General features: G+C 29.4%; 1 protein-coding gene and 1 non-coding gene across 2 annotated transcripts in view; one reads left to right on the top strand and one right to left on the bottom strand.

Annotated features, from left to right (window-relative positions):
* Positions 1-226: 226 nt before the first annotated feature.
* TRNAN-GUU (transfer RNA asparagine (anticodon GUU)) lies at positions 227-299 on the bottom strand. Its single transcript has one exon. It is a non-coding gene; the product is annotated as a tRNA-Asn (tRNA).
* Positions 300-1,734: 1,435 nt separating this feature from the next.
* The window catches only part of LOC139099366 (uncharacterized), a 129,655-nt gene continuing 104,437 nt past the window's right edge, over positions 1,735-26,952 (top strand). The window contains exon 1 of the mRNA XM_070651803.1: positions 1,735-1,943. The gene's annotated coding sequence lies outside the window, so the exon portion shown is untranslated. The remainder of the gene's footprint in view (positions 1,944-26,952) is intronic.

Consider the following 26,952-nt stretch of genomic DNA (forward strand, 5'->3'; position numbering starts at 1 on the left):
GCCAATCATTCCTTTAGTGTTCTAGATTTCTTTAAGTAAAGAGTAATTTATTTTTTCAAACAAGCAATAGTTTCAAATAATAAACTTTTAAGCTTAAATATAAAAAAAAATCTTGTTGTTCATAAAAGCTACTCAAATTATTTTCAATTTTCTCACATTATTATTCAATGTCTCAATGTATATACATATTCAAAAAAAGAAACAATTTGCAGCAAAAAAAGAAAATCGCCCCTAGGTGGGGTCGAACCACCAACCTTTCGGTTAACAGCCGAACGCGCTAACCATTGCGCCATAGAGGCAAATACTTTGTGATGCTGCGACGCGGATTTTTTTCCATTACTAATTTGTAGAAACAAATGTATGTATTTGTTTCTTCTTTTTTTGATTTTTTTTGCTTCGTTGCAGCGTAGTGTGTGAGAATATTGAGGAACAGATTTGCGAGTGACTGGAAATAAAGTGGAATGAGGTGGAAATGGGGACACATGAAAAAAATTTAAAATTAAATGTGAAATTGAAACAATCAAACAATTCAACAAATTGTCAATGAAAATACACAATGTCCATAATCGGATCGCTTCTGTTAAAAACTTTTTGTAATCGGATTTCTTTGAACTTTTGTTCATTAAAAATCCGCTTAAAGCATACTTGAGTTAAAATTCTTGAGAAAATTGCTGTGGGAACATTGTTTACTGAATGTAGTTGTGAGAAAATTGAAAGGAAAATGTGAGACAATGTTGGATTCATAGGAATTTTAGAATATATTGAAATATTGTTTCATTGGAAAATTTAATTTTTTTTTTCAACAAATTTATATTTTCTAGTTTTAAACATTGATTCTAATTTTATTTCAGATTATCTCATGTTTGGTTATATAACCTTCAAAAAAGGATTAGATTGTGAAAATAATTTTTAAAATAAAATTTTGCAAAATGTGTCAATTAATAAGAAAGCTTACCAAAATTTAATATGTTTAGAAATAAAATAGATCTTTAAAAATGCAAAAAATGAAGCAAAAAACTAGAAGTGTTAAATAAAAAACTCAAACATATTAAAAAGTTTAATTTCAAACCCTATAAAGCATATAATAATTAATAATGCATAAAATCCTTAGAAAATAAACAATTGTGTTTTAATATTTAATCGCTTTACGCCGCACAAAATAAAACTTAAACAAATAAAAAAGTTTTAATATGACGATATCAAGAACAGAAATAAATATTAAATTAAATGTTTCGACATCAAACAGTAATTATTAGTCATGAACGATGAAAATGATGGAAAAAGTGAACACAATATCGAATTTTCAAATTTATATCGGAAGGATTAAAAAAAAATATTTAAATATCAAAATTACAAAATATAAAATCAACTAAAATAAAAAAATAATATTTTCAATGAGTTAAAAATTATAAAAAAAAAATTTAATATTTCGTGATAAGTGTTAATACATACATATCAATTCAAGCATATCTTATGGAAAATTACAGTCAATTTTCAAATCTTTTTAAAAATTTTTCATAGAACATTTTAACGCTTATGAGAAATCTTTTTTAAATTCTTAAACCTTGAGATATTTACTATTTAAAATCAAGCAAATTCAAAATATTTAAGATATTTATAATTGGTGGATATTGTATCCATTATACAATAAAAAGAAATAAGTTATAAAAAAATTCAATACTTGAGTAAATAAGTGAATAAAAAATAAAATATCAAGAAAATATTTTTAAAGACTGAAGATTGAATGTTAAAAATAAAAAATAGCCAAAAATTCTAAAACCTATTAAACTAGTTGAGCAGTGTGAAAAACAGCGAAAATTTTGTGAAATTTTGTGAATTTGCAATAGATTCATCAGTTGGATTATATGATTGTGACTTACCTGAATTTGAAAATTGTATGGATTTTGGTTGACTAAACTCCAATTCTATCAAATTTATTCAATGTAAGTATAAACTATAATTTTAGTAACATGATAGAACTTTTGTTCATTCCCTCACCATAATCTTTCACAAAACTTAACATTCATTAACATCTCACACATAACTCTAAAATCATTTAAAACTTAAAGATCTTCTGTACATCCTCGCCAAAGGACATCATCAATTCGATGGAAAAAGAAAAGGAGTAACAGAAAAAAAAATTCAATTTTCATAATTATTAATTAAACTCACAAAAGTTATTTAAGTTTTTGAAGAAAAGCCTTTAAAAATCCAACAAAACCCTTCTTTGAGTCTTGTAACTTTTTGTAATAAACTTTCTGAATCTATTTCTTTTTTTGCCTTATTTCGAAGTGCCCTTAACGCATTTTATATTCACACCGTTCTCACGTGTGAATGTATTGAATTTGTTCAGATTGGAAAACCAATTTTTTAGATTTTTCAGCAAAACTAAAAAAAGTTTTTTTTTTTTGTGCCTAGAATTCTTCGCCATAATCAAAAAACAGATTTGAAATTGGTTGAGGCATTGTTGAGAAAATCAAAAAATTCGCTTTCTGTAAGCAAACAAACAAGTTAATCAGCAAGAAATCTCAATAACGAGACATCATAGAGACTTCTAGTTTTTTGTAATCGATCCGTACTACTCTATAGAAGCTGATTAGATTTTGGGCATGGCAGGAACAGCCGTTGCTTCTTTAAAAGCAAAAAACTTTCCTTTTCATACAAAATTTAAAAATCAATGGTTATTATGATTTTTGAAACATTTTCATTGAAACTCTGAACAAGTGCCAAGCGAAGCTTGGTCTACCCGCTGGAGCTTGATTCCTCAAACTTTTGCCAAGCGAAGCTTGGCCTACCCGTGAGAATTTTTATTGGACGGTGTGAATATATCCGCATTGGGTTCCTACCCGATACACTAGTTGAAAAATTGTTTTCGAAAAGGTAGCTTAATAAATCACTTTGTTCGGCTGATGACAAAAATTTTTCTTACAGACATCGTGGAGAACTTGAGTTCTCTATTTTAAATACCTTAATTTTTCAAATATGTAATTTTTATTGGAAAAATCAAGGGACGTTGGTTTTAATTCGAATTATCCGCGATAAGTCCGATGTATTCGAATGCTACGGTATTTGTGGTATTTGTTTGAAATTTTGCTATGCTTTGCAGCATTTTTCTTTGCAGCGTTGAAGTAACTCGATAAGAACGAGTACTTTTGTAATTTATTACGATTTTTTTCCTCCCGAATTTTTAAGGATCCTTTTATTAATATTTGAGAAAGGAAAATTTAAAATAGCAGTAAAATTCTGACAAAATCAACAAAATATAAGATATCAACATAAGATACTAAACTTTCAAACGAAATTTCACTAAACTTCTCAAAACTCAACCCTAAATCCAAAGTAAAACACAAAATTGGTTCGTTCAAACAGAGAAAAAAAGGAGACGAACGAAATGTCAGAAGAGAAGAAAAAATGAGAAGAGGGAGAACTGAAATAAGTTGGATCATACGTGCATTGCAAATGATAAATGTCCTTCTTTTTACAAGCATTCGTATTCATCTTTTTCTGTATCTTTAAATTGCCTTGGGATGGGAACTTGCTGGTCCTTTGATTGAATCATTAATAAGAAACAAGGATAAAATGGGATTTATAATTTTTTTTGACATTTAACAAAGTAAATTCCTTAAAAACCTTAAAACTAAGTAGCATAACCTCAAAACTTAGCAACATAACTTTAAAGCATAACAACATAACCTCAAAACATAGCAATAAAACCTCAAAATATAGAAACAACCTCAAAATTAGCGAAATAATCTTTATTAATTTAAACTACATTAACTTTAATTAACTTAAAGCTTCCCATCCCTTTTCAATATCCTTAAGTTCAATAAATACAGCACTAACATGTGACATAAAAAAAACCTTTTTTTTTAAATGAAACTTGCTGTTGCCGTTTCTGCACTCTATTTTATTTCCGTACAAGTAGTATAGTTTAGGGCTTCTGAAAAACCGCGATTTTTCAAATTTATTATTTTTACTACTTTACTAAGTTTTAGTCCAGTTATTCAATAAAATAAAAAAATTTAACTTATTTTTTAAAAATTACCTTCTAAATTTAGTTTTTGTGGATTTAAGTAGATTATATCCATACAAAGTTTTTTGAATGAAAAAACCGCATTTTGGGTCAAAAAGTGCGGTTATGCGGTTATCAGAAAACCGCTTCCAGAAGCCCTACTATTTTCGCAGTATTCGGGGACGATATGAAATGATATGAATAAATAAAAAAAAAGTTTTTTACACATCCATGATGAATGTTAAAACGAGTGAGAAACTTTTTTCCTGTCGCTTCGTTGTCGCATAAAAGTTTTTTTTTTATATAAAATAGCAGAAATTTCCGAATATTAAGAAACTGTTAAAGAATGTTTTGGCTTAGAGTAAGTGGCTTATTTTATGTTTTTAGCGTTGATATTTTTTTAAAAGTAATTTTCTCATAATCACCCTTAAACATAATTTGAATCTCAACACCAAAGTTTTTTTTATAATTTATTTGAAGTATGATTATGGTGTAAGTAAATACATATCAAGGTTTCATTAGTATCATTAGTTCTTATGCAATTTTAATCGTTGGTTCAGAATATTCTGGAAATGCTGCCTATTTACTTGGCTATGTTGGGGAATTATAAACTGCGTTTCATATACCATATAACTAATGTGTCCATTACTCATTCTTATCTTCTCCGTTTTTCATTCCATATCTCATACACACAATTCACAACTTATCTCTCACTCTATTCTTGCTATGTCCTCATTATATGAGACTTTCGGGACTTATTGAGATTGAACAGAAAGCACAAACTGTTGTGATATGTGTGAATGTCAATTGACCTTGAAACTTTGCAATGAATTTATTTCTCTTGGTACATATTTTGTTATGTTCTGATAGTGCTGACATGCTGGGGTGATGGATGGAGCTGTGCTTGCTTTCGTGTTGTTATCGTTTTGTTCAGTTCCGACTGATGGACAGAGAAAAATGTACGTGGAATTAAACTAAATAAATTGCAAAAAGCTTAGCGAACAAGATTGGGCTGTGTGACAATAAAATGATGTAAATTTGGAAATATTGCAGGAATGAAAGTTAAGCAGATATGGGTGGACTATCTGAAGTAGTAGGATTGAATTTAAAGGTTATCAAAAAAAGTTGCGAATCAATTTTATATTTAAAGGGGTTCCACTTGAACCAACCCAATCTCACATATAATCTACTTTTACAATAATAAAATCATTTCACATTAATATATTTTATTTTTTTATGAACATTCACAACCATTTCATTTCATATTCTACACACCTGACCAATAAAAATCAATTAGCCATTCACATAAAAAAAATTCCTTTCTTTCTTCTTCAATTCTCTTTAGCCACATATATACTAATTTTGAAGAAAAGAAAATCGGAAAATAAAAATTCAGCTCGTGCATGCTTAAAAAAATATTTTTTTACTCATTTTAGAGTAGTCAACAAAAAAGCTCTTACAAGAAAAATAAAAAGCCAATTTTATGAACTTAAGCGTGCAATAAGATGCATAGAGCCCAAAAGAATAAGCGAAATTGTTGTGATCATTAGCATGATGATCGTTAATGGTAATTTGGGAATGTGTGGGCTGTAGATAAAAACTCAAATATAAATAATTATAGTTAAGAAAAAAAATTGTCTACTAATAAAAAAAGAAAAGTTTTGATATTGTAGGATAATTGAGTATATGAAAATGTAGACTATGGATATCTAAATGATAGATGTAAGATCAAAAATGAATTGAGTTGGAATAATCTGATTCTTTTTTTCAGCAGCTTCCTAAAATTTCAATAATTTCATAAATTAAAAATATTACAATTTTTGTGGTTAATCCCATAAAATTAATTAATTTGTACGAATATGACCTCATGATTTTATAATTTTTAAGGCTAATCTTTTAAAAACTTATTATTATATTCACTTATTATATTCAGATTTGAAAACCAGTTTTTTGGATTTTTCAGCCAAACTAAGCATAATTAGGCAAGTTATGCTCTATCGCAAAAAGTTTGTGCCTAGAATTCCACACTATAATCAAAAAACAAATTTGAAATTGGTTGAGGCATTGCTGAGAAAATCTAAAAATTCGCTTTCTGTAAACAAGCAAACAAACAAGTTAATCAGCAAGAAATCTCAATAACGAGACATCATAGAGACTTCTAGTTTTTTGCAATCGATCCATATTACTCTATAGAAGAGCTGATTAGATTTTAGGCATGGCAGGAACAGCCGTTGCTTCTAAAAAAGCAAAAAACTTTCGTTTTCATACAAAATTTCAAAATCAATGTTTTTTATGATTTTTTAAACTTTGAACATTGTATGAAAATTACGAAAATTATTTAAAGCCTGCTCGCTGGAGCCTGATTCTTCAAACATTAGCCAAGCGAAGCTTGGCCTACCCGCTGGAGCCTGATTCCTCAAACATTAGCCTGATTAGCCTGAAATCACTGATTTTTTTGCTCATACGTAAATATTTACGTAGAAAAAAATCACGTAACGAAAAATATTTACGTAGCAAAAAATCATGACGTCACAATTTTTCGTAAAAATAATTTTTTCTGCGGGAATATTTTACTTATGATCGTTCGTGTCAATGATAGTGAATTTAACTAATCAAATATTACTTGACATGTGTTTTTAACATAATTAATGTATATGTTTACTCTTAAATTCAGTTACTTTAATTAAATTATGTTTAAAAAATTCATCTTGATTAATTAAATTCAGTATAGTCATATTCAGTACTTTTTTGTCGGATTAGCCAAGTCAAATCCATTGAAAAGTTACTAAATACTTGTAACAAAATTTGATGAATTTAATTAATATAGACGAATTTTTTTACAATATTTAATTAAAGTAACTGAATTTAAGAGTAAACATATACATTAATTATGTTAAAAACACATGTCAAGTAATATTTGATTAGTTAAATTCACTATCATTGACACGAACGAAATTGAAATATTCCCGCAGAAAAAATTATTTTTACGAAAAATTGTGACGTCATGATTTTTTGCTACGTAATTATTTTTCGTTACGTGTTTTTTTTCTACGCAAATATTTACGGATGAGCAATAAAATCAGTGATTTTTTCACTCACGAAAATAAATGATTTTTTTTTTTGCTCATGATATTTAAGATTAATTTTAATCTCTGATTGGAAATGACTTAAATTTTTTTTGAAACAAGATCCAGTAAAGTCTAAGTATGCTTTCTCGCTATCGGGATCGGGATCGGAATTTCCCGAAAAATCCCGGGATCCCGAAAATTTTAAAAGTCGGGATCGGGATTGAAAATTTTAATTTTATAGGTAATTTTTACATTTTGTTGTCAATTTTGGGAAATATTTTTAAATTTTTTTAAAAATTTTCATTTTAATTAAATTAATTACCTTCATTTTAGCAGTTTACCTATGTTAGTTCGTCGATTTTCGTTTTTAAAATGTTCAAAAAACCTCCAAACACTATCATACAGTGTTAAATTACAGCTATTTTCGGGATCCCGGGAAATCCCGGGATATCCCGAAAATTTCAATCCCGATCCCGAAAATTTATCGGGACCGGGATTTCGAGAAACCATAAGTCCAAGTCACTTCCGCAAACTAAAAACAAGGTCCAGTAAGTTTAAAGTCACTTCCGCGAAATAAAAACAAGATCCAGTAAGGTCAAAGTCACTTCCAAGAACAAACTGTGTAGTGAAATTTCACGCAAATTTCGTGAAATTCACGCCAAGTAATCTTCACCCCCTCAACCCCATTTGAATGTATTCTAAATACCTCTGGTAATAAATTATACTCATAGATCCCACGCCCAAAATCATAAAAATTCGTCTCATTCACTCTCACCTGATCAATTTTCACACAATTCTGAGCATTAGTAAAAATCCCACGCTGATTTGTAATTTCAGTTTCATATTCGATTTCTCATCTCGACTTCGACTTTTAATTTACTTAATGAGATTTCCTTTTTAATTTGATTTTTGAGATATTTTTCATCAAATGAAAAATCTTAAATGAAATTTTTTGTATTTGATGAATTGAAGAGCTATACACATTAATTAATTTTCAATCAAATTTTCGGCGCCTACTGTAATTGGATTTATTTTTAAATTAATCGAAATTTTCATGATTTATGGAAGTTGTTTTTTGTTAATTAAACAGATTTCATTTTGATAATTGTGTTGAGATTGCTTGTGAGAAAACTTACTTACAAAATTGAATATTTTTTTAAATAAAATTTTAAATGAGTTTTTTTTACTTTTATGTGTTAAGAGTTACTCTGAAAATTATGATAAATATTTTTGTTGAGTTGAGTTTTTTCTTAGGGAATTCAATCATTATTCGAATATATTCGTATATGAACAAAAAATATTCGAATATGCATTATTCAAAAAAATTCCGTTGTATTTGATTTATTCAAAGAGTCATTTCTAATCGCATTTGTGAAGTATGTAATTTCATACAAAAGTTGATCAATAATCCTTTTTTGCTTATATTTGGCAAAAAATTAAAAAAACTTAGTTAGTTTGTGTTAAAACATGTATCTATGACTTGGAATAATGTTTTTATGAAAGAATGATGATGCATTAATGCAATTTTATTGAGAATTTCTAATTTTTTGCCTAAAATAAGCAAAAAAAGGATTTTTGATCAACTTTTGTTTGAAATTACATACTTCACAAATGTGATTAGAAATTACTCTTTGAACAAACCAAGTACAACGGAATTTTTTTGAATAATGCATATTCGAATATGATTCGAATATATTCGCATAAAATATTCGAATATTTGTATTCGAATACGATTCTGCCCAACCCTATCTGCATGTGACCTGAATTTTTCTGGATCTTGTTTTTGTAATTTTTTTCGAAAAGTGTCCCGATATTTTGCGAAATCCTCTGGCCACCCTATATTTATATAATATTTGGGGATTCCACTTTTTAAGTATTTGGTAATTTATACAAACATTTCAAACCCAATTAATCAACAATCCTACGTCAAAGATTCAAGATAATAGCCCATTAATTAATTTTTGAAATAATAATCTCTCTTTATATGATTCACGTTATCCAAAACATTATTATTTTAATTTAATATTCATATCTAGCGAAATTTTGTGCCAAGGAATTTTTCGAATTTTTTTGAAAGACAACATAGAAAATCTCAAAAATTAAATTATATAGAAATGAAGCATAATCATAGTGACAGCTTAAAATCTATCCAAAAACATCAACCACTTTACAAAAACCACTTAATGCGTCATTTCAAGTTTCACATCCACATCTACGACACGATACACGACACATCCATTAGTATATCCTCTCGCATAAAAATTTCTACAAAAAAATCAATTAAACTCTGAGTCAAATCTCTAAATTCAATTTTAAAAATGATTGCAAACAGAAAAATGCAATTTAAGCTGCAGATATCCTTTTGGTTGCCACAAAATTGGAAATGCTATGTGAAAAAGATTTGAGTGATTGTTGGAAATAAAATTTTCAGATGTTTAACTCTGAATTTTGAATTTAAAAAAACTGTTAAAAATTTAAATTTAAACATTATAATTATTGGCGTGGCATTACATGACTCTTTCCAAAATCAAAATCACCTCAATCTTTCAATGAGGACTCACTAAAATCGACAAAAAAAATACGAATCCAATGAATTTTCTTCTCAAATAAAAATTTTTCTTCAAGGATGTTCTATTAATTCAAAAAAAAAAAAAATTCGTATTTTTTTAGTGATTACGTTTACAATTCATGCATCCGTTGGGAAGTTATGGCTTTTTGAGCCATAGCTATCCTTTTGCTTTTTGAGTCAATTAAATTTTTATCTCTAGCTGGTAAAAATGTGAATTTTTAAATGTTTACAGCTATTTCAATCCATATAACAAGAATTCATACCTAATCTACAATATGTCAAATTACACCACACTCCACTCCCTTAGTATATTCAACATTATTAAAATACATCCACTCAAATGTCACAAAATTTTACTTGTCAAAATGCTTGTCACAAATTTTAATTGATATAATATTTCGTGTTCGTGACCAGTGCATTTCATACTCAATTATGACTCATTATGGGTGTCGTAGTTCATTTCAACTTTTAATTAACGAGTGTCGCATGCAATATTGAATTATTTTCGATAATATTTTTGGAAATAGTTTACTTTTTCCTTCATTTTTAATCCTCCATTATGTCTTCCATCATCTTCAAAATCTTATGATATTAAGGCTTTTATATTCGACAAACCCCTTAGCTACCTTTATTCTGGAATGATGAATTTTCCATTCAGGAAGAAAAAGCCCGCATTTTTATATATTTTCATATACAAAAAATACACAAACAATAATAAACTTCCCTATTTTAAGTCATCCGATAACTCAATTAAGACGATTAAGCGTAAAAATAATTCATTTGTTCAACTGAATAAAAAGAAAAAAGTGTTTGTGTGATGATGAATTTCAATTTGTGAATAAAAAGCGATAAAGTTCGTGTTGCCTAGTTTCAGGATTTAGTTTTTTTTTTTTTATTTTTTTTTGGAAGAATAAGAATAATGAAATGGAAAGTTTTTAATGAGACAAAATTTACAAAAAAATTAAGTCATTAGTTGATCATTATTTTATTATTTTGAAATTTTTTATACTTCGTTAAAGGGTTGCATGGATCTCGTATTAGGTGGAAATTTTTAAGGATGTTGGGTAATCAATAAACAAAACTAGCTTATAAATCTGATAAATAAATTTGTAGATGAATAATATCTATTCAAATTAATTGAGTCAAAAAACAGAAGAATTGGGTAAAGTCCAATAACAATCGTTCAAGTTTGGGTTTTCAATATCGGTTTCAAAGATTTCCTTCCAATAATCGAAATAATACTTCCAATAATGAAAATTCTTATGGATAACTTTCTTAAAAAGAATCAAGGTTTTTTAAATACTTAAATTGATCTTTTGAAGATTTATTAATAATTATAGCAAACGGAAAATTTTACAAATTTTGCAACCTGATTGTGTCAGAATAATACTGAAATACCGGTATTGAAAATTTGATTCGGTATTGAAAACCCAAGTAGATACATCTGGAAATTTGAAAAATTGGCTGTGTAGTAATGTTTAATGCAATACTACAAATTAATTAAAACTAGAAATTTTGACTAAAAACATCTTACAGGTTCATTTATCACTTGTTTACGTTACTTGAACGTAAAATACATTTTATTTGCGGATCTTAATAGCTTCCAAATATTGGTATGTGTAATTGACAACCCTATTAAGCAGTTATTTTTGTAAATCTTCCTCAAAATTATTAATCTACACTTCCATTCATCTAAAATTCCATTTTCACATTATTCATCTCAATTTCACTTCATTTTTCATTAATAAGACTCAAAAAATAATTTTTCATCATCTCATAAATTTCAAAAAGAAGTAAAAATTTATGAACAAGTGAAAAAATCAAAAAAAAAAAAGTCTCAACTGAGAAGAAAATCTCATCAAATTTTTTATTGTGCCATCGAGAACAAATTCATCATTCATAATGATTTAGATCCATGGAAACAAATAAACATCAAGAAGCTCTACACATAATATTATAAAAATTTCAAAAGAATTTAAATTCTATTATGAAAATTGTGTTCGAGCTTTTTTTAGATCACGGATCAATGAAGAGAATTTTAATAAAATAAAAATTAAATTTTTCAAATGAATGTAATTTGAGCTTCTAAGAATGTTAAAGAAATTTTTTTTTTTTTTTTCAATCAAATATTCAATTTGGATCCCGCTAAAAGCTTTTAATTAAAATAAATCTTAAGATTTTATTCAACTTACTTTCCTTACTTACTGGAACCATGCTCCGACTTGGAGCCTAGGTTATTACAAAAGGCCTTCCATCTGACTCTGTTACTGGGCATATCACAAAGTTTGTACAAACTCTCACTGGCGATTCCACTAAACTGGATTATCCTCATCCATTTCAGTTTTTTGAAAATATATACATTTTAAGAGTTGAATTATGTTTGATTTCATTTTTTAATAATGTGATCCGGCCTTGTATTTCTATGTATTTTGATTTTTGTTGGTCCTTAAGATGTATTAATTATTTAATTTTTCAGTCAAATCTAATAAACTTACCGGAATCATTGCTATAAATTTGTCAATCCGAAATCCGAAAATGAGGAAAATCCACTTTAATGAAATTGGCCGTCTGTTTTGAAATGTAATTACATTCGACGTATGAGACGAACTTGCAAATACTTTTAACAGTCTGGAAAGATATTAAATTTTAAAAATATTTAGTCAGAAATTTAAAAAGGAATATTTTTTTGGCAAGCATCATAGTAAAGAATACTGTCTCATATGACGCATGTAAATTAAAAAATTTTGTATTGTCTCTAAATCAATGATTAAATAAATTAGGTTACAAATATGAAAATTGAAAATAGCATGCGCTATATTCTGGAAAGCACTTTACTCTCACTTCCAATACGTTTGTTAGTTTTTTAGCGCATTTTTGAAATTTCTTTCGTAAAGGTAGCTTAATAAATCACTTTGTTCGGTCGGCTGCCAATAAAAACTTTTTATCTAGAGATCGTAGAGAGCTCGGGATGGTTTTAAAAGATCAGTTCCACAAAGTTATTGCGGCGCCGGGCATTTAAAAGTTTAAAATCAAAGCATAAATGCTATAATTATCAATTATTCATTATCAAATACAACAACAACAACAAAAACAACAACACGTTTTTTCATTGTTTTACAGTGTTTTTCGATGTTTTTACAGTTTTTACTGAACAATGTTTGAATTTTTTTTGACCGTTATGAGGTTTGAATTATGAAAATCCGTTAAATGAAATTTATGGAAGTTTTATATGGATCTTGTTTTTAAGTTAAACTGATCGAAGTTCTCGAGGTCTGGAAAATTTATGGTGGATGGTGGAAGTTTATCTTGCTTTTTAGGTCTGGAAGTGACTTATTAATCAATTACTGATCGCTGGGACAAAAATGCGCTTAAGTCTCTCGATCAATAACACGAGGACTTTTGTAATTTTTTCATTGTTTTACAGTATTTTTCGATGTTTTAAGTACTGAACAATGTTTGAACTAAATGAGGTTTAAAGCCGCGACTAATTATCGACTAAAATGAAAATCCGTTAACTTGATGAAGTTTTAAATTTATGGAATCTCATAATATCTTTTCAATATTTAACTGGATCTTTTAATCTGGATCTTACTGGATCTTGTTTTTAAGATCTAGTGTGGAAGTGACTTCAATTTTTCGAGAGTTTTTCATCGAAAAATTAGAAATTCGAGACAAAATTCGGATTTTTGGTGAATTTTTCACGTTTTAATAAGAAAATCTATGCAAAATTGGCTTTTTTGGGAATTTCTCATCTTAGAATAAGAAAATTAGACTTTTCTGAGATTAAAAAGTAGTTAAATATTGAAAAGATATTATGAGATTCGACTTTTGTTGGAAATTAAAAAAAAAATTTTTTGAAATTCTATATACTTCACAAGTGTGAAAAATTTTCATTTTAGTCGATCTTAGTCGCGGCTTTAGTCGGCTTTAGCCGGTTTTAGTCGACTATAGTCGACTAAAAAAAAAATCTGTAATGCTTTAGTCGGCTTTAGTCGACTAAACTTTAGTCGACTTTGACTAAAGCCGACTAAAACTCATTTTTCGAGGCCTAAAAAATTTCTGAGAATTTTCTTAGTCGACTATGGAAGTGACATGGATCTTACTGGATCTTGTATTTTAGGTCTGGAAGTGATCTGAATTCTACTGGATCTTACTGGATCTTGTGTTTTAGGTCGAGAAGTGATCTGGATCTTATTGGGTCTTAGTTGGATCTCGGTTTATATGTTTGGAAGTTACCTGAATCTTGTTGTTGAGGTCTGGAAGTGACTTATTAATCAATTACTGATCGCTGGGACAAAAATGCGCTTAAGTCTCTCGATCAATAACACGAGGACTTTTGTAATTTTTTATAATAAATTTTAAAAATTCAAACGAACTATATAAAATTTTTTGTATTCATTCATATTTTGAGGGATAATAAACTTTTCCTCTAAATATAACAAATGAGATATAAAAATAGCCCCCATTTAACAAGATTCACTCAGTTGATTCACCAAGCCAAGTCAAATCCTCACCCTAAGCAATCACAAAACAATTAAACACGTCATTAAAATCTTTTGCAAAATCTACGATTAAGTCTACGTGAAAAAAACTCTTTTCACGTGAAAAAAAAACTTTTCCTTTTCCACTTTTTTCATTCTACATTGCTTGTTTAATTATAGGGAACATTCATAATGACTTTGTCACTTTTTTTTCCTTGGCCGTCTCGCTCGACAAGTCAACAACTTTAATCGAGGAAGTGTTTAATTATAGCTTAATGATTTCTATATGTGTGCGTAGAATTTGGTGCGCACGATATAAAATAAAACCAAGAATGGGGTTGGGGGAATACAAAATGCTTTAATAATGAAAAACTTGGGTGGCAAATGCGGCTGACATGAGAGTACTGTTAACAAAACTCAATTAAAATGGCTGGTTAAGGGTTGAGGTGAAACATAGATGAATAAATTGAGTTTTTAGGAAAAATAATATATTGTTTCTCAATCTGTAATGCATCAGAGAGAAGATTCATTAAATTCCATCTAAATAAGCATACACAAAATTTTAATCAAAAGAGATGTAAATTAATGGAATTTAGTCCCTTTTTTGTGGACGTTAAAATCGATGAATAATTCTCGAGATTTATTTTCTAGCTTTATTTAAATATTTTTATATTCACACCGTTTTCACATGGGAATGTATTCAAGTTTGTGCCTGGAATTCCACATCGTTATCAAAAAAGAATTTGAAATTGATTGGGGCATTGTTGAGAAAATCGAAAAATTCGCTTTCTGTAAGCAAACAAGCAAATTAATGTACACGATAACCCAAAAACGAGAAATCGTAGTCTTTTCTAGTTTCTTACATTAGATTGGCGTTATTCCAAGGTAGAACTGATTAGATTTCGGGCATTGCAGGAACAGCCGTTGGTTCAAAAAAAAAGAAAAAATCTTTCAGTTTCATACAAAATTTCAAAACAAATGGTTACTAAAATTTTTAAAACTTTGAACATTGTATGAAAATTAAATTAATTATTTACAGCTGAGTAATCCTACCCACTGGGGCTTGATCCCACAAATATGTGTCAAGTGAAGCTTGGCCGACCCGCTTGAGCTTGATCCCTCAAAAATATGCCAAGCGAAACTTGGCCTACTCATTGTAGCTTGATTCCTTAAAAAATGTGCCAAGCGAAGCTTTGAATATGCTTTGAATATATCCGGGATTCTACTGGACACACTAGTTGGCTCTATTTTTGTGAATAAAATTAAAATTTCATGGTTAGCGATCGATTAAGAAAAGAGACTATTGTGAAGCGATGTGTGTTTTGGTGAAATAGTTGACTTTAGGAATAGAAATTTGATTTATATTTGGATCTTTGTGATTCCTTGTATAAAAATCTTCTGAATAAAATAACAAATTTTTAACCTTTTGAAAAACGTGCTTCATAAGACAAATGTCTATTTCCAAATAATACAGAATGTTAAAATATTGATTAAATCATGCAAAATATCCTGTGTACCGTGCAAAAGGTACTCTACATAATAAAATTTATTTAAAGATTAATCCTACATACTTTAACCCCTTAAAAAATTTCTGAATATCCTAAATTCGATAGCTACATTTGAAAAAATTCATATCAATTAATTTATAATCGATTATTATAGCCGTTGAACAAGAAAATTTTGTTATAAATAAATTTGAAACATTCAATTCTCATATAAAATGATACTGTTATGCTAAATTATTACTTCCTGGAAGATTCAAGTGGCAAATTTACTTTAAAAAACAATGATTATTTACTAGAAGCGAAAAAGCGGCAATGTTTGTTTAGGAAGTCGGGCAACTGACTCAAAGGTCCCGGGTTCGATCTCAGGGAAAATCTAGTTGGATTATGGTGCTTTTTCGATGTTCTAATCACACAAACTCGTTTTTTGTTATTCGCGACACACAAATTGTTGCTAGGTACGTTGCATTGATATACCCTGGGCCATGCAACGTGCAGAGTGGGAAAAACATAACATACATACAGACATAAAAAACAGTCATCACGACAAAATCTTCGGCTTTAATAGGGCAGCAAAAATCAAAATCAGCATCTCGGAATTATCGAAAATCTAAAAATTCATTAATAAAAATTTAAAAATTAAGTTGTATAACTGCGGCTTTTGTTTTTAAAATACCTCTGTGCTTTATATTATTTAACAGTCTTAGGATTGAAACAGTTTTTTAGAAGCTTTAAAAAAAATCAAATGTATATTAAATTCAATTTTCCGAAATTCCAGTTCAAAGACCATTTTCAAAAATTAAAAGGAAAAATAAATAAAAAAGTCTAGTAACCTTATCGAGCGACTTCATCGCAATTTTGTCCAAACGATGAATTAAGTAATAAATGAACGCGAATCAATGTGCAAATCTGCCACTTAGTACAATCAAACTTCAGCTTTCTACGATGTTTGGTTGTCGAGCTCAAAGACAATTGTCATCCTGATTGCCTTGACAAAGTCGGAAAATTTCGTTGTTAAAAGAGAGTGTTCTCGATTTTTACGAATTTTTGAACAAAGTCAACATCAATAGCAAAAAATAATTTTATTCCCGATTCCCGATTCCCAGTAATGCTTTTGACTCAGGTTATTGAAATTTAATCGCTGTTAACAGCAGTTTTATCTGTAAAGGCTTTAAATTAGAAAAGTTTTACCGAAAAATTTGAATTTAAATAATTTTTTTTAAATTTCGATCAATTTTTGTAAGAAAATAAAATATTATGGATGAAAATTTCTGGCCAAAAAAAAATAATTTTATGTGATTATCAGGTCGTTTTAAATTGATTTACACTACTTTAAGTACTAATATTTACTAAATTTTTATTAAAAGCGATATGCTATCATCTGCATATCGCATGCAATAATTCATCTGATATGCCTATCTCTATTTTTTTTTATTTGGTAGGTATTAGTAAGGCCTTTCAGAAAAATATTCATATGTTACACTCTGGGTCAAGTTGGGTGTAAATATTTCAAAAAAAGGTGAAAAAATGCCTTTTGGTATTTTTCACTTCCTGTGGCTGCATACTAAGCTATAACTGTTGACAAGTTACTGCATATGAAAGATCTTATTTATATCTACATATTTCCTTCTACATATTTCGTGCACAGTGCACTCGTGAGGAGAAATTTTATTTTTCCTATATAGTACTCACTAGTGTCTATAATATATAAGTCTATAATTATTTATTGCTATCTTTTCCACTTTTGGCCCCAATGTGTGCTCTGGATCATGATTTTAGTCAATTAAAAACTTTAAATAGATATTGAGTAAAATTGTTCATTACGATGATTTGTTAATCAGAGATTTTTTTTACTCTTCACGAGCCTCTTAATTTCGTAAACAGCTGTTTTGAGTTTTTTCATAACAGCGGTTAAAACTATTAATAATTTTCTAAAAATGAATTGAATTTCAAAATTTTAAAATGTATTTGACAAGTCTCGATAACGGTCATAATTTTCAATATTATTTTTCTTTAATATTTTTTTTTTAAATTTAAACCTTTAGTGTTGTAATGTATTAAAGCTTATCGTTAAGTTCAAAAAAAAAAATCGTAGAAAAACGTGACAAAAGCATCAACAACAACCACAACATAATAATAATAATGACGAAATCAAGAGTAAAAAGAAAATCATAATATTTCGATGAATTCGCGATTTCATGTGTTCTTTTTAGTCTTTTGTTTTCATTTTGTAAAGAAAATATTGTTCTTGAAGGCATTTAAGCATGAACAAGGCACAGAATGTATAACATTTTCCCATGAAATTTCGATTGATGAAAAATTGATTCTCGTTACGGTAAAGTTCACTTGAATAAGGGTCAAAGAAAATGTAGATACAAAGAAACAAATATGTCAGATATTGTGGGAATGTTACAATGTTATCTTTGCATATTTGAAGCAATTGTTTGAATTATAAATTTGATTTAAAATTGCCATGGCATGTGAGACTAACTTGGAATCTTTTTAAGTACTCAAAATAAAGGTAAAAACCTTAGTAATCATTTGAATTTTCAAAGATAACAAACTTACAATTTGATTTGAAATTTTTGTAAATGTTAAAAAATCGATATTTAATGCGCTTTAGTCACTTTTTCAACTTAGTATCAACATCATTGTTATCTTCATTCTCCTTCCAGCTACATACTGGATTTTTTTTTTTCATCTCTACTGCGTAGATGAATTATTGATTCATATCCGAACATTAAAGTTGATGAATTCAGTATTTTTTCTATTTTGAGCAAAGACAATTTCGTAGAAAAATGAATGTCAATATTGCAAAAAATGGACAAAAATTCCATCCTAAATGTTACGTACAATAAGGTACAATAAAGACAATATTGATGATGTTCTATTAGCACTTACCCCATGTGGCAGAAATAATAAGTGTTGAATCTTGATCCGCACAGATTACTTCAACTACACTAATCTATCTTAAGTGATAAAGCTGTTTATATAATGGCAACAATTTGGGATTATATAGAACTATCTGATGTGGGATACTGTGATCTTTAGTGTGCATGGATTGTAGCTGATACCGAGGGGATTAGTTGCATTATCTACAACCCAAATAAAACCTTTAAATATTTGCTTTTGAATGAAGTTAATATTTTCTTAAAAACTAAAGGCTACCCGGGAGGTCTCGGTCTCGGCATCGGAAACTCTGATTTAAAACATAACTCGACAAATATGAAGAAATTTGACTAATAAGAAGCTTATTTTCCGCTTTTCTCATTAACAAAACTTCCCCTTTACTCTTCTAAAAATCAAATTTCTCCCATTAGCAAAGTTTTTTTTTAAATGTTAAATACCGAACACGATACTTAATCTTCTTAGCAATGTTTTCACAACTTCACAAAGTGAAGGACTTGAAATTGTTTTTAAAAAAAACTTGTGTTGTTGTTGATATTCAGCGATTAAAGCAATTTGAAATAGATTTAGGATTTTTTTTTGATTACGTGCGTCAAATTTTAGAAATAAATTTAATTTAGTATTGGAATATGACGTATCAAAATTTTTTGATTATAATGTGGAATTCCACGCACAAACTTTTGGCGATAGAACATAACTTGCCAATATGACCATGTACTTGTACAAATCTTTATAAAATAGAATTTTTCCTATATTTTTATATTTTTTTTAATATAATTATTTCTTTAGTTTTTCAAAATTTAATTATTCATTAATATTTTCATAAATTTTTGGTTAGAAAAATCTAGGGTTGCTGATGGGCATTTTTTTGCTGACCTGTAGTAGAAAATCCAGGCAAAAGCTATACAATTTTCTATGAATTTTCACTCTGATAAAGGAAATTTGAGGTGAAAAGCTATAATTTTCCAGGATTTTTAAGAAAATTCTGACAAAAAAAAGTTATTTTTCACTTCTTAAAAAAATCAATATTGAGGTTCACATTATCAAGAGTTTTATACCCTATTTGAGAAAATTAAGGTGAAAATAGCAGTTTTGAGGAATTTTACAAGGTTAATATAATAGTAAATAACAATAAATGGTAAATTATATATGGTAGGCCTAAATTCCCAGAAAACGCGCTTATTTATAATGATATTTTGTTCTTATTGAGGATTTGGGATTTGAAAAAGTACTTGGTGGTCTTGGGATTTGGGTATTTGAGAATTGTACAAATCCTGAACACCCAAATAATCGACACCCCTAATACGAATACATGAAAGCATAAACTAACTTTGAGGTTAAAAATACCTCCCTTTTTGGAAATTTTTAAGATCCACACAAAAAAACTTCACCTTTTTTTACCCAAGTATAAATCAAAAGCCTACTCACTGTGAATTTTTTGATCAAACACGCGTAAATTTTAATTAATATTCAAAATCATTCATTCAAACTTAACCTTTGGTTTTACAATGACTAATCATAATCATTCTCAATGTAAAGATTCACTCATCTTCAGTTCCAAGAAAAATAATGTAAGTAGATTTTTTATCTAATTTTCGTCAAGCTCACATTAGAAATCATTTGTTATCTCTAAAATAATACGATAATTACCTTAATACTCTCCTCATCTCCCATTTCACTTCATTTTCTTTCGTTTAGTTCCGATGCTGATTCAATCTTTATAATTAATTTCTGCTTCATTGTTCTATTTCAGATCTGTTATATGTCTTTAATTTTATCATCATATCACACGCATGAATCTTTCTCGTTCGATATGATTACTTTTCTCATTATATATTGATTTTTTGGGGGAAACATTTTGAGGCTATAAATGTAGTGTGACCAGATGATTTTCACAAAATATCGGGACACTTTTAGAAAATAATGTTTGGTACTTTAGAGTGTTAATTTTCGAAGAACCAGACAACTCGAACCTTTAATAATACTTTTTAAGGAAACGAACTATTTTTGAGTGTTTAAACATTCTTCATTGTTAGGGTTATGCATTCATAACATTCATATTTTTCTCACACATACTAAAATTTTGAAAAATTTTCAAAACAAAACACACTAATAATCTTTCCAAACAGATCATTTCACTCTTATAATCCATTTCTTATTTCCAGAGGACGAAGTCGAAGTTAGTCGACTAAAACTGGTTTTGTTTTAAAAAAAATTTGAAGTTTTGTGCATAAAAATATTAAATCTTTCTAATTTCCTCCATTTTATTTAGATTTAGTTGATAAAATAGTCTAAAATATTATTTATTGTAAAAACTTTTTAAAATAAAGTTGTTCTTACCAGTTTGCAAGATTTTATTCCAGTTTTTCAAGTTAATAGAAAATTTAAATTAATTTTTGAAAAATTATCTTCAAAAAATTACATTTTGTGAATTTAAAGGAATTTTTTCCATACAAAGTTCTATAACCGCGGTTTTTTCTTTCAAAACCGCTTCCAGAAACCCTACCTACGCGTGTATGGATGAATATTTATGAACAAATACAATAATATACATATCTGGACGTGTGCGCCTGCAACGAATACTCACAACCATAAGGATGAAGATATAAGATGAGATTGGAAATGTTTGGGAATATGGAATTCAGACATGAAATGTAAAAGGATTTAAATGGTAGTTATGAGGGTTTGGAAGATTGATGAAACATTAAATGGAATCTTAATTGATTTTTGTTGAGAATTTTTAAATAAAATGGTCAACAAGTATTTCGTGGATTGTATTTAAAGCAGAGTTGTAATGCAAAATGTATGCCGAAGACAAATAGCAGATTTTTCCACAGAACTTGTCTTTCAAAAGATTTTATTTGCAGAAGAAAGTTGTCTTCTTGCAGATAAATAAAAGTGTCTTCTCAGATTGTGTCTGCAGATAGATTCAATCTTCCGCAGACAGCCTTCCAGCAGACAAAAAAAGTGTACAGGAAGGCAGAATCTGCATGTAGATTTAATCTGCCGTAGAAAAATCTACTAAAATCAGCGAGCCTGTCCCCATTCACGGCACTACACTCGCACCAGATCATAAGATGTACTCGTGCAGTTTAGTGTGACAAACAAGTCTATGAATTAAGGGATCATGGTGGCTCTCGGGTACCTGAGAACTGAATAGTAGTAATGACTTGAGTGTGAGAACACCGGTGGATGATACGTGGACGTTTTTGGCTCTACCTAGTTAGAGATGGCTGTGACAGATGGTCGAATTAGTAATATGCTACGGATGCGTTTTGACGAGGGTCACGGATATTACACATTTGTCCTTTTCAGTGCACTTTTTATTTTTTATTTTTATTATTGAATTATTTTGTAAAAATTTACTTGGCGTGAAATTGCCAAAAATTTCACATCCGTGGCGTGAAATTTCACGACATTTCACGCCGTTTCACGCCACTTTCACGCCATTTCACGCCGTTTCACGCCATTTTCACGCCATTTCACGCCAACGTCTCAGGGGTCAGAGATCCAAGTCACTAATGTCGGCGGCTAAATATTTGCATACTTTAGTGATTAAAGCATATTTTTAACTTTTTTGTCCCAACGATTTTGTTATTTTTTATGATAGTTAATTGGAAATGACTTGAATCTTTCTGGATCTTGCTTTAATGTTGGCAAAGTGCCTTTGACCGCACTGGATCTTATTTTTTAGTTCGTAAAAGTGATTTTGACCTTACAGGATCTTGATTTTAGTTCTGGAAGTTACTTTGATCTTACTGGATCTCGGTTTTTGTTTATATAAATGACTTTGGACTTACTGGATCTTGTTTTTAGTCACTTATACTACTAAAATCAAGATCCAGTAAGGTAAAAATCACTTCAACGAACTAAAATCAAGATCCAGCAAGGTTAAAGTCACTTCCACGAACTAAAATCAAGATCCAGTAAGGTTAAAGTCACTTCCATGAACTAAAATAAAGATCAGTAAGGTAAAATAACTTTTATCAAATAACAAGATCCAGTGAGGTCAAAGTTTCCACGATTTAAAATCAAGATCCAGCAAGGTTAAAGTCACTTCCACGAACTAAAATCAAGATCCAGTAAGGTAAAAGTAACTTTTATCAAATAACAAGATCCAGTGAGGTCAAAGTCACTCCACGAACTAAAATCAAGATCCAGCAAGGTTAAAGTCACTTCCACGAACTAAAATCAAGATCCAGTAAGGTAAAAGTCACTTAAACCAACTAAAATCAAGATCCAGTAAGGTTAAAGTCACTTCCACGAACTAAAATCAAGACAGTAAGGTAAAAGTTTTTTAAAATCAAGATCTAGTAAGGTTAAAGTCACTTCCACGAACTAAAATCAAGATCCAGTAAAAAGTCACTTCCACGAAATAAAATCAAGATCCAGTAAGGACAAAGTCATTTCCAGAATAAACTGTGTCGTGAAATTTCACGCCGTTTCACGCCATTTCACGCCGTTTCACGCCATTTCACGCCGTCGGCGTGAAATTTCACACTGCCAAGTAATCTTCCCCCTGGTAAAAATTTATTTGACATTTGCAAGAACCTTGGCGTTATACGCCATTTAGTGTGAAATTTCACGCCGACGGCGTGAAATGGCGTGAAACGGCGTGAAATGGCGTGAAACGGCGTGAAATTTCACGACACAGTTTATTCTGGAAATGACTTTGTCCTTACTGGATCTTGATTTTATTTTGGAAGTGACTTTAACCTTACTCTTGATTTTAGAAGTGACTTTAACCTTACTAGATCTTGATTTTAGTTGGTGTAAGTGACTTTTACCTTACTGGATCTTGATTTTAGTTCGTGGAAGTGACTTTAACCTTACTGGAAAGTTGGTTTAAGTGACTTTTTTACTGGATCTTGATTTTAGTTCGTGGAAAGTGACTTTAACCTTGCTGGATCTTGATTTTAGTTCGTGGAAGTGACTTTGACCTCACTGGATCTTGTTATTTGATAGGGAAAGTTAACCTTAAATTTTAAAGTGACACCTTGCTGGATCTTGATTTTAAATCGTGGAAACTTTGACCTCACTCTGATAGGGAAAGTTAGAACTGGATCTTTATTTTAACTTTAACCTTAATCTTGATTTTAGTTCGTGGAAGTGACTTTAACCTTGCTGGATCTTGATTTTAGTTCGTTGAAGTGATTTTTACCTACTGGATCTTGATTTTAGTTCGTATAAGTGACTAAAAACAAGATCCAAAAAGTCCAAAGTCATTTATATAAACAAAAACCGAGATCCAGTAAGATTTTCCACGAACTAAAATTTTAAGGTCAAAATCACTTTTACGAACTTCAAAGGCACTTTCCCATTAAAGCAAGATCCAGAAAGATTCAAGTCATTTCCAATTAACTATCATAAAAAATAACAAAATCGTTGGGACAAAAAAGTTAAAAATATGCTTTAATCACAGTATGCAAATTTTCATTAGTGACTTGGATCTCTGACCCCTGAGAAAACCGAATTTCAGATCGGTTCTCTTACTTAAAAATCAACTTAAAAACCAATTTAAAGTTGAAAAACCATTGGAAAAGTCGATTTTAAAAATTTGGCGTGAAATTTCACGACGCTGGCGTGAAATGGCGTGAAAATGGCGTGAAACGGCGTGAAATGGCGTGAAAGTGGCGTGAAACGGCGTGAAATGTCGTGAAATTTCACGCCACGGATGTGAAATTTTTGGCGTATACGTTTCACGCCAAGTAATCTTCCCCTGGCAAGAACTCTAATACCATTTTGGTAAAATAAACAAATCATCATCATCATAAAAATTTTTTTTTTTTTTTTGCTAAATAACTCTACTGTGTAACTTTATTTTACCTATTAATTACTCATTATTATTTATGTTGTGAAACATCGATATTATTTTGTCTACTGGAAGACAGTTTTTGCGGAAGATAAAATCTACAAGCAGACACAATATGCGAGAAGAAACTTTTATTTATCTTGATAAAATATTTATATTGATTACGGAGGCTTAAAAATAGGTATTTTGCTAGAGTATACAGTCAATTGTCAATAAAACTGGATATAACACAATCTACAAAAAAAAAAAACAGAAAACAAAACTCTTGGATGTCTAGTTAAAAAGTTTTTAATGGTAGCCATACGAACGCCCAAACAAAGTGTATTATTTGAAAAAAAAATCAAAAATACTTTAAAAATTTTAAAAATGCGCTAAAAAATTTTTACTTTTTGTTGCTTACATTCCCATAGATAGGGTGACCAGAGAATTTTCGCAAAAAAAATCGGCACATTTCCAATTTTGGCAAGTTTTATTTGAATTTTCAAAAATCAAAAAATATTTTCACTCCTCGGTTTGAACCCGAACCTTCAAAATGAAAATGTTTTCAAATTTATCCAAAATTTCCTAAATTTGTATTGTAACTTTTTGAAAAATCGGGACATTTTGAGACTTTTTTGGAACAACTCAGCAAGAAAGAAAAAAACAGCAGCGTCCCAACAAACATACGGCAGATGGATAAATTTTTTAGTGTTTCTATCAGAGATCGAAGTCATTAAGGTGGGCGGCTAAATGTTCGCTTATTTTAGCGAACATTTTAGCCGCCGTATACTAAATTATCAGCGGCTTCGATCTATGGTTTTTATATTTTGAATCATTAAAACTATTAAGGTTCAAGAATTCAATGAATGTAAATCCACCATTCAATTTTTAAAAATACATTTTAATTGACAAAAAAATCATAAAAATATTAAATTTTCTAGAATATCTTTTCATTCGGGAAATCTCGGTTCCGGTACCGGGATTCCGGGAAAGCATAAATAAAACATCCTAACTTCAATTCAATTTACTCTTCCAGAACGTAAGCAATTAAGTTTAACACAAAAATACTTTAACAATATTTTTTCTACGCCTGTTGTTCCATCTTCGCTCGAGAAAGCATGAAAAAGTCATGATGATTGACATTAACATATGCACGAGCCATTTTTTTTTACTTTTCTACCTCTATTTTCATCTCATTTCATATTTTTCCATTCCTCTTTTTTTACATTAATTTTTTCTTAAACACAACCAAGTCGGTGCTTGTCTCATTTTTCTCATTCCGAATTAAAAACTCACATCACGTTTTATCTATATTCATGATAAAAGTGCCGTACACTGAATATTTTTTTTTTTTGTAATACTGCCTCTTTTTGTGTTCTCGTTTTGCACTCTTATGGCTCTTTTTTTTACTCCATTCACATGATATGATGAACATGATGGTGATGATGATGATGATGATTGTGCGAGCGGCAAAGGAATAATGAATGGAAATTAAAGGATGATATTTGAAGGGATGAGAAAAGGAAAGAACGGGTAAAAAGGGCATAAGATTAGAAGAAAAAATATAATGTAGAATAAATGAAGCAAATAGGATGCAAGGGATGGAAATTTTGAATACTTCTTTGATTTTTTAGTAGCAACCAAGATTTATAGATTTGTTCATACAAAAAGTCGATCGTTTTTAACAATCAAAAATTAGAATTTTTTCTAAACACTAACACTAAAAAAAAAACCAGTGTATCGGGTAAAAATCTCGCAGGCAGACCAAGCTTCGCTTGGAATATATTGTACACTCTTAGAAAAATTCTAAAATTTAATTTTAGATTTGTATGAAAAGATCTAAAATTTAGTTTTTAACATAAAACTAAATTTTAGATTTTAAAACTAAAATTTTAAAATTTAAAAACTTAAATTTTTAATTTTAATATTTTATTATCAAAAATTTTCCATAGAAAACCTAGAATTAAAGTTTTAAAATTAAAAAAAAAATCGCCTTTTTGATCCAACGATCAATGATTGATTAATAAGTCCGTTTCCGATCTACAAAACAAGATCCAGTAGGATCCAGGTCGTTTACAGACCAAAAAAACAATCTCCAGTAGGATCAATTTAACTTCCAGACTCAGAAAAACAAGATCCAATAGGATCCAGGTCACTTCCAGATCCCCAAAACAAGATCGAGTAGGATCCACGTCACTTCCAGACCCACAAAACAAGATGCAGTAAATTCCAAGTCACCAAACTAGAAATTTAAGAATTTCATTATTCAACGGATTTTCATAATTTAAACCATATAATGGTTAAAAAAAACCATCGAAAAACATTGAAGAACACTGTAAAACAATGAAAAACCATGTTTTTCTTGTATATGAAAATGAAAAATTGTTAATTATAGTATTTATGCGTTGATTTGAAAATCATTCCGAGCTCTCTACGATGTCTAGATAAAAGGTTTTTAATGGCAGCCGAATGAACGACCGAACATTGTGTCTTAATAAGCTCCGTTTATGAAAAAAATTTAAAAAATGCGCTAATAAGCTCGAATATTTTTATCCCTTGAACAAACAAACGAGAAGTCTTGCTTCTTTTTACATTAAAAATGATAAACTTTCAATGCAATGT

Source organism: Chironomus tepperi, unplaced genomic scaffold, assembly GCF_022539635.2.
Source record: "Chironomus tepperi strain 1889 unplaced genomic scaffold, CSIRO-AGI_Ctep_v1 contig_467, whole genome shotgun sequence".
NCBI classification, from domain to species: domain Eukaryota; kingdom Metazoa; phylum Arthropoda; class Insecta; order Diptera; family Chironomidae; genus Chironomus; species Chironomus tepperi.